The sequence below is a fragment of the Myotis yumanensis genome, unplaced genomic scaffold (assembly GCF_028538775.1).
Source record: "Myotis yumanensis isolate MYYU_CA2020_CCGP unplaced genomic scaffold, mMyoYum1.0.hap1 SCAF_10, whole genome shotgun sequence".
Lineage (NCBI taxonomy): Eukaryota > Metazoa > Chordata > Mammalia > Chiroptera > Vespertilionidae > Myotis > Myotis yumanensis.
This window is the reverse complement of record NW_027223761.1, coordinates 43,892,112-43,906,556: the sequence shown is the minus strand read 5'-3', so window position 1 is coordinate 43,906,556 and position 14,445 is coordinate 43,892,112.

The following is a 14,445-nucleotide window of genomic DNA, read 5'->3' as shown; positions in this document are numbered from 1 at the left end:
TCTTTCTCTTGACAAAGTTCAGTCACTTCAATTCCTCTTCTCTGAAGATGGTGACCTTCAGTCGAGGCTTGCTCGGCCTAAAGACTTCTGAGATCTGTCATGTGGGCTTTTCCTATCTTCTTTTTCAGCAATGTTGATGTAGCATTGATTTTTCTCTCCATCTTGGGTGTTTAATTGCACACTCGACTTTTCAACATAAGTCAGTTTCCTCCTGGCTCTTCTTGTTTGGTCATAAATATTGTCTCCACCTGCTGATTCCAAGTTTTACCCACATGCTCTTCTCTGTGGGAAGCTGTCACGTCTTTCATCTTTACCCAACATTTCTCCAGAGACTTGGTCTAGACTCTTCACACGCGCCCTGGAGAGCTCTATGAGTCTGTCTTTATTGCCCATATAGTTTTAAGTTTGCTTTTGCTACTTATATTTTTCTAGATTTGGTTTCTGCTTCAACAGTTTCTTTCTCACATTATAAGAGATTGGCTTATCTTGATCTGAATATTGAGGTTTTGTGGGGGGTTTTTCCCCCCCTAGCTGGTTTGCTATGAAGCATAAGATGTACCAAATAATGGGGTTAGATGTATCCAGGGCACTTCTTTCATTGCAGGGCGAAACTGACAAGAGCTTTAATTTTACTAGAACTAGTGCTGAATTGCTAAGGTATACCCCGTGACTCTTAATACAGAATTTTCTTTTTCATTAACTAAAATATCCTGCCTAAAACCAAGAGAACTGTTAACACACCTACTGTCATGGCCAATGTAACTATTTCCCGTTGATGCCTGGGAGAGGGAGACTTGGTCTCACATTGTCAGGTCCTTCTGCATAGAACTCTGCAGTGTCTCCTGAGTTCGCCAACAGTGCAGGTCCCTGGCAGGAGGAAGCCCCTCCATGGTGCCCAGGCTGCACAGAGCCCACTCTGTTGTCGCCAAGTCCTTCTGCGCTCAATCTGTCGTGGAGAACACTGAGCAAGTTTCTTCCCAGAAGAAAGCCTGCATCTGGCAACTGGGCAGACCGTGAGTGAAAGGGTCAAGAGGGGACAGGACTCATACAGCAGCCCTGTGTCAGATACCCCAAGACCCTCACTCTTGTCCAGGGCTCCTTCTTTTCTCCACTTAAACCCCTCCTTTGTGGTCCTGGAGGCCTCAGTGCATGCCCCGCCCTCTGCCTGGAAAGTGCTTCCACTTGCTGCCCACCTGGGGCCAAGGCTAATCCTGTATTTACCTGGACCTCATCATCCCTGTTCCCAGTGCCCAGGGCAGGGCCTGGCACAGAATAGGTTCTCAGTGCTCCAAGAATGTTCATAGAGATAATAAATGAATGAATGAGTGAATGAATGAACAGATGAATGAGGGACAAAGCCATCATTTGCCATCCCTGCAGATTAATACATAACGCTAACTCTGTTGCTTCAGCAGCTGGTTCCCTTAGGAGAGCTTAAAGCTCCTTTCAGAACTGGGTGCAGGATGGTGGAGAGAAAGGGAGGCGGCTGCAGCTCTGCCCCTGGCTCCTTATCCCGCCTGCTGCTCCCAACCTGCCTCCCCCAATGAGGGAGTTACCTAACCTCTTGAGTGTCCTTTCCTCACCTGTAAATGGGGAGAGCAATGCCTCCCTCATGTGATGTTGTGAGGATTAACATAAGGGAGGACTTGGAGCCTGGCAGGTAAGGGGTTCAAAACATTTTAGTGAACTTCTTGATTCCATTATCCAAAATATAGCAACTCCTTCCATCAAACAAGTATTTGGTTATTCCACCCAGGTTTAGCAAGAGCATCAAGAAAATAAAATAGCTGCTATCAATCCAAGAAAAGGAGATAAAACATTTTACTGTTAAGATTGTATGCCTGGGAGTTGGGCGGGGGGTGTTGGGGGCCTACTATATGGTGAAGATTTGATGTTGGGTGGTGGCAAACAGTGCAATATATATATATCTTATATCATAGAAATCTACACCTGAAACCTATATGATCCTATTAACCAATGTCACCCCAATAAATTTAATTTAAAAAAGATTGTAAGCCCAGTAAACATGAGATAATTACAAACTACTAGAATTAATAAGAGAATTGGGCAAGGACTGTATATAAGATAAACATAAAACACAAAGCTTTAAAAAAATTTTATTGATTGATTTTGAGAGAGAGAGAGAGAGAGAGAGAGAGAGAGAGATTTGTTGTTCCACTTATTTACGCATTTATTGGTTGATTCTTGTATGTGCCCTGACCAGAGATTGAACCTGCAAACTTGGCATATCAGGACAACACTCTAATCAACTGAGCTACCCAGCCAGGGAAGTTTTTTTTTTTTTTTTTTAAGAAAAATTTGTATTAAGCTACAAAAAGCAGCTGCAGACTGTTAGCTCCCCTTCTGGAACCCTGGCCACCACCAGGCCTCGCTGGTTCAGCAGCTCTTCAAAGCCTTCTCTAGTTCTCGGAGGAGCACTCACTGCCACAAAGCTTCAAGCAAAGTGTCAATCTTTTTGTCTACTCTTAGAATGAATACCTACAGACAAAATTGGGGGTAGAATTACATTTATAGCAACTCTGAGATACTCCAGAATACACTTAACAAGAAAAGTAAAAAACCTATAAAGAGAAAGCCACAAAATCTTATTAAAAGAAACAATATGCCCTAGCTGGTTTGGCTCAGTGGATAGAGCGTCAGCCTGGGGACTGAAGGGACCCGGGGTTCGATTCTAGTCAAGGGCACATGCCCAGGTTGTGAGCTCGATCCCTAGTAGGGGGCATGTAGGAGGCAGCCAATCAATGATTCTCTCTCATCATCGATGTTTCTATCTCTCTCTCCCTCTCCCTTCCTCTCTGAAATTAATAAAAATATATTTTTAAGTTGTTTCTTTTTTAAAAACCCATTATGTTGTACATCTAAAACTAAATACAATATTATTATTATTATTTTAATCCTCACCTGAGGATATTTTTCCATTGATTTTTAGAGAGAGTGGAAGACAGAAAGACAGAAATATAGATGTGAGAGAAACACATCGATTGGTTGCCTTCTGCACGATCCTGCAACCGAGTATATGCCCTTGACCAGAATCAAACTGGGGACCCTTTGGTCCACAGGCTGACGCTCTATCCACTGAGCAAACCGTCTAGGTCAGTGGTTCTCAACCTTGGTTGCACATTAGAATCACCTGAGAGTCTTTTTAAAATTCTGATTTCTGGGCCTCATCCTCTGGAAATTCTGTTTCTTTGTTATGGGGTGAGGCTACAACATTAGTAACAAAGAAACAGAATTTCCGGAGGATGAGGCCCAGAAATCAGGATTTTAAAAAGATTCCCAGGTGATTCTAATGTGCAGCCAAGGTTGAGAACCACTGGTCTAGGTCCTAAAAACAATATTATATATCATTATATCTCAATTAAAACATTAAATTTATAAAAAAAATAGTTTCTTTTCATACCACTAGATATAGTCGGACAAGTTTTTAAAGAATGTCATTTTAAAAGCACATCAAGTTATTTGCCTTCCCCAGAGCACCTGCAGATCTCCGTTCTGCTTGTGATCAGGCTCAAACATCTCCATCTGTTGTTCCTGGCTGAAGCCAAATCCCTGCAGTTGAGAAAATGCATGACTGCCCCTTAGTGGCTACATTTGGTTGCTGCACCCAAACTGGGTGCCCCCGATCAATATAGGACTTTCCAATGCTTTAGCCAAGGTGAAGAACTAGGCAAATTGGATTCAGCTGTGAGCTGGCATTTTAGAACAACCCTTCCAGCCGAGGTGACCTGAAAGTCCTGTCTTGGGTAGCACCTAGACCAGTGATGGCGAACCTATGACACGTGTGTCAGGGGTGACACGCGAACTCATTTTTTTGGTTGATTTTTCTTTGTTAAATGGCATTTAAAGATATAAAATAAATATCAAAAATATAAATCTTTGTTTTACTATGGTTGCAAATATCAAAAAAATTTCTATATGTGACACGGCACCAGAGTTAAGTTAGGGTTTTTCAAAATGCTGACATGCCGAGCTCAAAGGGTTCGCCATCACTGGCCTATAAAGTTACCAGCAGCCGGTCCTTCATGGGGCAGAGATGGGTTAGAATGGGAGTGGGGAGGGGCTGCTGAAGTTTCCTCCTGAAGAACAACCTGCTAGAGATGTGGCCTTGGCGTTCTCAGAACACAGTACTTGGCAGGACCTTGGCTGTGCCCCCATAGCAGAGACCCTGTGGCCTTGCTTCTTCGGAGCGTCTCCCTTCTACTCGGGTGACAGGCACAGAAAGGAAGACAGGAGTGAGCGCATCCTGAGTGAGATGGAAAGCAGTGCAGAGTTGTCAGCAAAGAAATGATGTGATTTGTGTAAAAGCTCACTCTCTGGGGGAGATGGGAGGAACTGGTGATTTCTTGAGATGAGACCTGGTAAGTGAAGGGCCATGGAAAGTGGGTCCGTTAGGGTGGGAGCTGGTGGAGCTGCAGGCCTTACCTCCCACCTCTCGCACCTGGGCCTTCTCCTGTATGCGGCTTGAGGAGCAAGTCTGGTTGAGAGGACAGAGCCCGTTGCAATCAGTAAATATTGACATTGGTCAATTCTAGTTTATATCTACCCTACTGCCACTATCTTAAGGTTTCCTCTTTGCTTAATGCTTTGTCATGCAAAGAGGCTATGGGACACACACCACTAGCCCCACTCAGCAGTGCAAATATAAAATCTATAATAATAAAAGCATAATATGCTAATTAGACCAGACAGCTGAGCAACCTTCTGGACGTCCTTCCAGATGACCTTCCGAATGAAGCCGCAGTGGCGGGGGCTGAGGCAGAGGCGGTTAGGGACAATCAGGCAGGCAGGCAGAGTGGTTAGGGGTGTTCAGGCAGGCAGGCAAAGTGGTTAGAGGCAATCAGGCAGGCAGAGTGGTTAGGGGCAATGAGGCAGGCAGGTGAGCAGTTCGGAGCCAGTGGTCCCGGATTGTGAGAGGGATGTCAAGTTGCTGGTTTTAGGTCCGATCCTGTAGGGGTCCCTGTGGGATCGGGCCTAAACCGGCAGTGGGACATCCCCTGAGGGGTCCCAGATTTCAAGAGGGTGTAGGCCGGGCTGAGGGACACTCCCCCTCCCGTGCACAAATTTCGTGCACTGGGCCTCTAGTAGGGTATAATAGGGGGGAACATTCAAGCAGAGAAGTAGGGCACAAGCAGCCCTTAGAACTCTCATTACCCCTGTGGCCAGAGTCCCAGCAGAAAGGGCCCTGTTCCAGTAGTGCTGAAATGGAGAAGGAAAATGTTTTGCTGACATGAATGATTTTAAAAGAAGGAAGTTTTTATTTCTTTAAAAAATTTTTTAATTACAGTTGACATACAATATTGTATTAGTTTCAGGTGTGCAACATAGTGATTAGAAATTTATATAACTTACAAAGGAACTTTAAAATGGAGTGCCTATGGGGAGGCAGCAGCTGTGTGAGTCACTACGTCACATTGGAAAGCCCCCTGTTGAGGAAGTGGTCTAGTTAGAAAGGGGAGCCCCTAGGACCCAGTGGCTGATACCACTGGGCCAATTGCGATGTGGTGAGCGGGCTGTCTAGGGCGAGGAAACGAGTCTCTAAAGCCATTCAGATATGTCTCTTCTCACACTTAAATATTCTGTGACAATGAGGATGCTTTTGGCTGTAACTGAGTCTTCGTAACTGAAAGTGACTTAAGCCATAGAAATGCTATCATCTCCCTTAACAGGACGTCAGCAGAACTGTCCCTAGATTGGCTCAGTGGCTCAGCCTGTCACCCAGGACCTTGCCATCTCTCCCCTCGGACACCCTCCTGGGCACCATCTTCCCTCAAGGTTGCAGGGTGGCTGCTGGAGATCCAAATGTCACACCATTACAGGACAATGTACAAAACCTTCTCCCCTTGTCTCTCTCTTCTTTTGCATCAGGGAGGGGACTTTTTCTTAAAATTCTGCCCCCGCTCTTGGCCAGGAGACTTCCCCTTTCATCGCACTTGTCAGAACTGGGCGCACAGGCAGGGGGTGAGGACAGCTACCGCGGCTGGCTTGGAAAAGCCATGGTTCATCCTATCAACAGGGAGGAAAGAGAGAGGCCTGCTGGGAAGTGACCACTTGTACCTGCCATTACATGTTTTTGTTCTTTTCTTTGGTTACAAAAGTCATATATGTTCATTGCAGAAAATGTGGGAAATCCAGAGAAGGATAAAGAAGAAACTAAAATCTCCTAATGTTCTGCCACACAGTCCAACTATTTTGCACATGTTTTATCCATCTCTGCACTGCACTCCTCCTCCTGCCCCCTCCACCCTCCTTTGCACCAGCCCTTTAAAGCTGCCCACCCCACTCTCAAGCACATAAAAGTTTGTTGTAGATCAAAGCCCCAAACACTTCCTCACTCTTTTTTTTTTAACTTTGAAAAATAAAATCAGAAATAACAGTGTGTGTAGAATGGATGCATGTAGTTTAAAGAATAGCGATGAAACAAACACTTGTGACCCACCTTTCAGCTTGAAAAAGAAAGCATTACTGATCCTTTGAGGCCCTGATCACACCCACTCCCTTCTCTTCCTGAATTCACTATTGCTTACTGTATTAGTCAGTTGTTGCTGTGAAAATGCCGTGTCTTGCCTCAAAACTCAATGAAAATGTATCTCACATTCCTGGTCCACAATCTAGGCTGGGCTTGGTGGGTGCGTTGGCTGGGTTGGCTCCAGGCTGCAGACTGGATCCAGATCGGCTCCACGTGTCTCTCGTCCTGCTTGGATCAGAGTCCACCTGGGCCACAGTCTTCTTCCCGAAGCCCAGTGAAGCCTGAGGTCCACATCAAACAGCACAAGCACAGTTCAGGTACCGCTCGGCGCGTGTCATGTCTGCTGACATCCATCCCACTGGCCAAACCAAGTCACAGGGCCACACCAACCTCAATGGGGCAGGAAGCGCAGTCCCTTCGGAGTGGAGGGAGGTACAGTGAATATTTGCTAAACCATATTCCAGACTATCATAGACATGCCTGTGGCTTTCTTCATGGTTTTACCCAACAGGAGCGTATCCCTAAGTAATATGTCCGTTGTTTTCTTCTGTCTTTGAACTTTGTATACCTGGATTCCGAGTAAACGTGTTTTCTCTGAGGCACTTTTCTCCTGCCTCCCCCTTACCTGCTCTCTCCCTATTTTATCAGGATGCTTGGTTGTGAACGCAGACACCAATCCTGGCTCACTTCAAGGAAAGGAGTTTATTGGAAAGGTGTTGGATGGTTCACAGAATTGACGGGAGGGTTGGAGAACCAGGCTCAGGAAGCAGATGCAGGTCAGTTCTCGCTTGGGTCTGAAGACGGAGGGGGATTCCCTGTAAATGGGCACAAAGAAACTCTTTCGGGTGATGGAAATATTTTGTATCTTGACTGTGATGGTGGTTACCTGGGATATATATATGCTTGTCAGGACTCACCAAACTATACACTTCAAATGAGTGCAGTTTATTGATTGTAAATTATATATCAGGTTGATATTTTTAAAAGGGGACCTGCTTCATTTCATAATAATTTTTAAAAGTATGAAGTGGCCAGTGTTTGAGAAAGCAACTGTGGGTTCTCCCCAGACCAGTTTTATAAGGTTTAGGGTGATGTTACTGGCTCTATACCTGGTTTTCTAGGTTTTCTTATTGATTCTATTAATTACCCATTAGGTTTTTTTTTTTATTATAACAGGTTTATTGAGATTCAGTAGGTTTTTTTTAAGTTCTTTTTTTTATAGGAAAGGGATTTATTATTATTATTATTTTAAAAATATATTTCTTTATTGGTTTCAGAGAGGAAGGGAGGAGAGAGAGATAGAAACATCAATGATGAGAGAGAATCATTGATCGGCTGCCTCCTGCACGCCCCCCACTGGGAATCGAGCCTGCAACTCAGGCATGAGCCCTTGGCCGGAATCGAACCTGGAACCCTTCAGTCCGCAGGCTGACGCTCTATCCACTGAGCCAAGCTGGGCAGGGCGAGATTCAGTAGTTTTGAGTATATTCGCAGAGTGCACAACCATCATCACAATCAATTTTAGAACATTTTCATCACCCCAGGAAAAAAGCCCATACCCTTCAGCAGTCACTCCCATTTTGCCCTTGTGCCCCATATTAGTTTGCTAGGGCTGCCATAACAAAGTACCACAAACTGGGTGGCTTACAGCAACAGAAAGTTATTCTCTCTCAGTTGTGGAGACTAGGAATCATCCCAAATCAAGGTGCTGGCAGAACCATGCTCTCTCTAGGCTCTGCAGGAGAACCTGTTCTATGCTTTTCTCTCAGCCACTCAAGTTGCTGGCAATTCTTGGTGTTCCTTGGCTTATAGGTGCATCCCATATTTATATCGTAATTATATCTGCAAGAACCCTCATAAGGTCACATTCACAGGTAGGGCTTAGGACTTTAACATATCTGGCGGGGGGGGGGGACATAATTCAACCCACAACGCCCCTCTTATCCCTAGGCAACCACTAACCTACTGTCCATTTATGGATTTACCTATTTCATATAAGTGTAATTAAATAATATGTAGTCTTTTCTAACTAGCTTCTCTCAAATAGCATAATGTTTTAAGGTTCATCTATGTTGTAGCATATTTTACCAATACTTCATTTCATTTTATTTCAAATAACATTCCATAGTATGGCCCTGGCTGGGTAGCTCAGTTTTAAGCGTCATCTGTCTGATATGCCAAGGTTATGGGTTCAATCCCCTGTCAGGACAACCAATCTATATATATAAAAGCCTAAGCAACCATTAGGACCCGACGACTGGATAACCAGACGGTAGCTATGATGCACACTGACCACCAGGGGACAGAGACTCAATGCAGGAGCTGCCCCCCTGGTGGTCAGTGTGCTCCCACAGCCAACCTCCTGTGGCTGGCCAACCTCTCACAGTCCCTCCCCGTGGCTGGCCGGCCCCTATAGGCCCTATTGGGACTGGACAAGAGGGCCCCAATTGGCCCCAATCACCAGCCAGGCCAAGGGACCCCACCCATGCACGAATTTGTGCACTGGGCCTCTAGTGAGTGTATAAGTGGGTGGAAGAACAAATCGATGTTTCTATCTCTCTCTCTGTCTCTCTTTCCCCTTCCTCTCTCTCTCTAAAATCAATAAATAAAAAAATTTGAAAAGAGATATCTTTATTTTAAAAATTCCATAGTATGGATATACCACACTTTGTTTATTCATTCATTAGTTGATGGACATTTGAGCTGTTTCCACTCTGGCTGTTATGAATAGTGGCATTGTGAGCATCTATGTACACAGTTTTATATCTCTTGGGTATATACCTAGTAGTGGAATTGTTGGGTTATATCAGTGGTCAGTGGGTTATATCAGGGCTCTTAGGCCCCTTGAGTGTGACTCTTCCACAAAATACCACGTGCGGGCGCACACGTACAGTGCGATTGAAACTTTGTGGCCCATGCGCAGAAGTCAGTTTTCGGCCTGGGCGAGTCTATTTTGAAGAAGTGGCGTTAAATGAAGTGGGGGGCTGTTCACTGAGGTCGACCCCTCAGATTGAGGACGTTTTTAGCAAAGGCCAGCTTAGGAGTACCCTAATTAAGTTAATAACAATGTACCTACCTATACAGTTTAAGTTTAAAAAATTTGGCTCTCAAAAGAAATTTCAGTCGTACTGTTGATATTTGGCTCTGTTGACTAATGAGTTTGCCGACCACTGGGTTATATGGTAACTCTACATTTAACTTTATGAAGACATGACCAACTGTTTTCCAGAGCACCTACACCAGTTTACATCCCTACCAACAGTGAATATAAAATTCCAATTTCTCCACATCCTTTTGAACACTTGTTATTACCTGTTGTTTTTTAAAAAATATATTTTATTGATTTTTTTACAGAGAGGAAGGGAGAGGGATAGAGAGTTAGAAACATCGATGAGAGAGAAACATCGATCAGCTGCCTCCTGCACACTCCCTACTGGGGACGTGCCCAAAACCAAGGTACATGCCCTTGACCAGAATCGAACCCGGGACCTCTCGGTCCACAGGCCGACGCTCTATCCACTGAGCCAAACTGGTTAGGCTCATTGTGGTTTTGATTTGTATTTCTCTGATTACTAATGATGTTGAACATCTTTTCATGTGCTTATTCCCATATTCTTTTTTTAATCATCATTTTTTCCCATCTTTTTAAAAAATTTATTGTCTAATGTTTTACATATGTCTCCTTTCCCCCCAATTGACCCTATTCCCATGTTCTTTTAATACATTCCTTCTCTTAAATCAGCCAGAATTTTCTGTTGTGTTTTTGTTGCTTACAACTACAAATCTCTGAATCTATCAGGAAAGTCTCCCTGAGAGTTGCCTGTCCTCTAAATTCACGGTGAGCCTAACAAAGGAGTTCTCTAAGGGTCCTTTGAGTCCTCCTCAAAGGTCCCTGAAGACTCCATGGGTACAGGAGTTTCTTTCACGGAGACCCTCCAAAGTCACTAAGGCCTAGCATTTACTAACTCATTCAGTCTTCAGTGAACACTCACTGACTCTCCCTACATCCCGTGCGTGGCTCTGTGCCTGGGGTCGTGCCTTCAAGGAGTTCGTCACCTGCCACAGAAGGCAGATGTGGACATAGTCTGTTATTGCTTGTAGTAATCAGTGCTGCTGCAGAGGAAAACAGAAGGGCTCTCTAGCCATAGGAACAGGAGGCCTCTCAGAGACGGAGATAGCAGAGGTAAGTCCCAGAGGATGAGCAGGAGATAGCCAGGTGAAGGGGCGGGGCATGTTGTGGTGCTCAATAAATGTCTCAGCCATCTTGGCAGTGTTTCTCAGTGGTTAGAGCATCAGCCTCCCACCCCCACTGCACCAAAGGGTTCCAGGTTTGCTCCCCGCCATCAGTTGGGGTGCGTGCGGGAGGCAACCAGTAGATGTGACTCTCTCACATCAATGTTTCTCTCTCTCTCTCTCTCTCTTTTCTCGCTACCCCTTTCTCCCTTCCACTCTCTCTAAAAAGAAATTGGAAAAAAAAATTCTCAGGTGAAGATTAACAAAAAAAAAAAAAAAAGAAAAAACCACAAATGTCTATGTCTTAGAGGAAAGAGGAACAGCTTTGTATTACTGAGAATATACATTTAATTCCTATAATGATGATCTCACATGACCTAAATAGATCTTTTTTTTAAAAAAATAGATCTTCTTTAACAGTTCAAGTGTAAGCAGTCCAAATAGGAGTATAAATGATCTATTTCTGCATAAAAAGCTATCCCAAAACTAGTGGCCTGAAACAATAGACATCATCTCATGTATTTTCAGTGGTTAAGAATTTGGAAGTGGCATAACTAAGAATTCTGGCTTAAGGTTCTCATGAGGTTGTAGACAAGACGTCAGCCAGAGCTGCAGTCATCTGCAGGACTTGACAGGAAGCTTGGTTGTTGGCAGGAGGGCTCAGTTCCTCATGATGTGAGTCTGTCCTCATGACATGGAAGCCGGCTTCCACCAGAACAAGTGATCCAGGAAAGAGCAAGGCTGAAGCCACAAAGCTTTTTCTTACCTAACTTCAGAAGTCACACTCTGTCAGGGGTGTGAATATCAGGAAGTAAAAATTATCGGGGGACATCTTGAAGGATGGCTAACACAATCTGCTTCTTGACCCCAAGTCAGACTACCCTCCTCCACCCACAAGTCCCTCAGAAGTCTCATCTCATTACAGCACCAACTTGAAATCCAGAATTTTATTATTTCAGCCGAGTTTAGATGCACATGAACCTCCTGGGGTACCGTTCCTTCAGTAATCTCATCAAGTACGGTTATGCTTTATCTGAACATCTGTACGTGAGGGACCCACCCACATACCATGGTAGCTCGGGCCTAGGATAACCACTGTAAGCCCTCTGACTCGCAGAGGGAGGAAACAGGGGTCACTGGTCCATAGCAATTCTGAAATCAAGCAGGGCACATATTGATTCTGAAATTGAGCAGTTCCATGACTCAGCCCCCTCTTGGGAATACTTCTCTGTGAGTATTGCTTCTGTCTCCGAGTCATCCTTCCTTTTTCATGAAAGGTAGCCAATGTTTGCTGCAGCTGTGTAGTTTTTTCAGTCAATTTTCTGTTCAAGTTTAGGAGTCTAAGGTCTTCTTTTTATTTTATATTGTCTCTGTCCTTTTCAAATGTAGGTATTTGAGTTTGTGACACATGGTTTAGACCATGGGTGGGCAAACTTTTTGACTCGAGGGCCACAATGGGTTCTTAAACTGGACCGGAGGGCCAGAACAAAAGCATGGATGGAGTGTTTGTGTGAACTAATATAAATTCAAAGTAAACATCATTACATAAAAGGGTACGGTCTTTTTTTTTTTTTAGTTTTATTCATTTCAAACAGGCCGGATCTGGCCCGAGGGCCGTAGTTTGCCCACGGCTGGTTTAGACAAAAAGGTCATGTAGGGAAAAACAAAATCTGGGAACGTCCAGGAGTTCAGAATGACAGCACATAGGGAATATTTATTGATATTCTGGGATATAAATGTAAGTCTAACCAAATTTCAAAGAACTGAAATTATCTAGAGACCTCAATAATCACTATTGGATTATAGTAGTAATAAAAAACAAAAACAAAACTAGAAATATCCTAATTTTTTTTTAATTAAATCTTTATTGTTCAGATTACATTTGTTCCTCTTCCCCCCCCCCCATAAATCCCCTCCTCCCAGTTCCCACCCCACCCTCCGCCCTCACTCCTCACCCACTGTCCTCATCCATAGGTGCACGATTTTTGTCCAGTCTCTTCCCGAATCTCCCACTCCCCTTTCCCCCCAAGAATAGTCTGTCCATTCCCTTTCTATGTCCCTGATTCATTATAATCACCAGTTCATTCTGTACATCAGATTATTTATTCACTTGATTCTTAGATTCACTTGTTGATAGATGCATGTTTGTTGTTCATAATTTGTATCTTTACCTTTTCTCCTTCTTCCTCTTCTTAAAGGATACCTTTCAGCATTTCATATAATACTGGTTTGGTGGTGATGAACTCCTTTAGCTTTTCCTTGTCTGTGAAGCTCTTTATCTGACCTTCAGTTCTGAATGATAGCTTTGCTGGATAAAGTACTCTTAGTTGTAGGTTCTTGGTATTCAGCACTTTGAATATTTCTTGCCATTCCCTTCTGGCCTGCAAAGTTTCTGTTGAGAAATCAGCTGACAGTCGTATGGGTATTCCCTTGTAGGTAATTGAGCCTCTTTCTCTTGCTGCTTTTAAGATTCTCTCTTTGTCTTTTGCTCTTGGCATTTTAATTATGATGTGTCTTGGTGTGGTCCTCTTTGAATTCCTTTTTTTTGGGGTTCTCTGCGCTTCTTGGACCTGTAAGTCCATTTCTTTCACCAGGTGGGGGAAGTTTTCTGCCATTATTTCTTCAAATAGGTTTTCAATATCTTGCTGTCTCTCATCTTCTGGCACCCCAATAATTCTGATATTAGTGCGCTTGAAGCTGTCCCAGAGGCTCCTTACACTATCTTCGTATTTTCGGATTCTTTTTTCATTTTGCTTTTCCGGTTGGGTGTTTTTTGCTTCTTCGAATTTCAAATCTTTGGCTTGATTCTTGTGCTCCTCTGGTCTGCTATTGGGTATAATATTCTTTATTTCAGTCCGTGTATGCTTACTTTCTAATTTCTTTATCGTAGCATCGAGGGTCTCATTAGTTTTTGTGAGGCTCTCCACAAGTTTATTGCAAGCCCTCAAAATTGCATTTTTTAGCTCCATATCCTCCATTTCTGTCATGTTTTTTTGTCTCCGCATTTTTTATGCTTTCTTGGTGCACCCCCTTGTGGTCTTTGTGCGCAGTCTTGTTCTAGTTAAGCCTTGATTTTTTTTAGTTAATACTGAGGGATTTGACCACCAGGCTGACTGGCTGTGAGAATCAGCTGTGTGGAAAACTTCTGTCCTCTGGGGAGGTGCTAATCTAGCCTTTGCCTGAGGCGAATCGGCAAATGGCTCTGCGCAGGGCTTGGGTGGGGCGGGATCAACAGGGCGGGTGGAGGGAGCAGTTATGGCTGCTCTCAGTCTCTTCCCAGAGGCTCTGCTTCTCAGAACCCCGGCAGCTGCTGCAAACCTTTGTATTTTCCACACTGCGCCTCCTCTGAGCCTCGGTTTGCTGTTCTCTTTCCTTCTAGTTGAAGAGTCTCTCCTCAGCCAGCTTTCCTGTGGTTCTGGGTGATATCTGTTCCGTCTTTTAGTTGTATTTTTGAAGTGGTTGTTTGCGGCAGCAGTCTCCGGTGTTTACCTATGCCGCCATCTTGGTTCTCTCCTCCTAATTTTTTTTGAAAATTGAATAACACACTATTAAATAATCCATGCATTTAAAAAACAACAACACAATAGTCCTGGCTGGTGTGGCTCAGTTGGTTAGAGTGCTGTCCTGTACACAGGAAGGTGGTGGTTCGATTCCTGGTCAGGGCATGTGCCCAGGTTGCAGGTTCGATCCCAATCAGGGTGCATGGTGTGTGTGTGTGTGTGTGT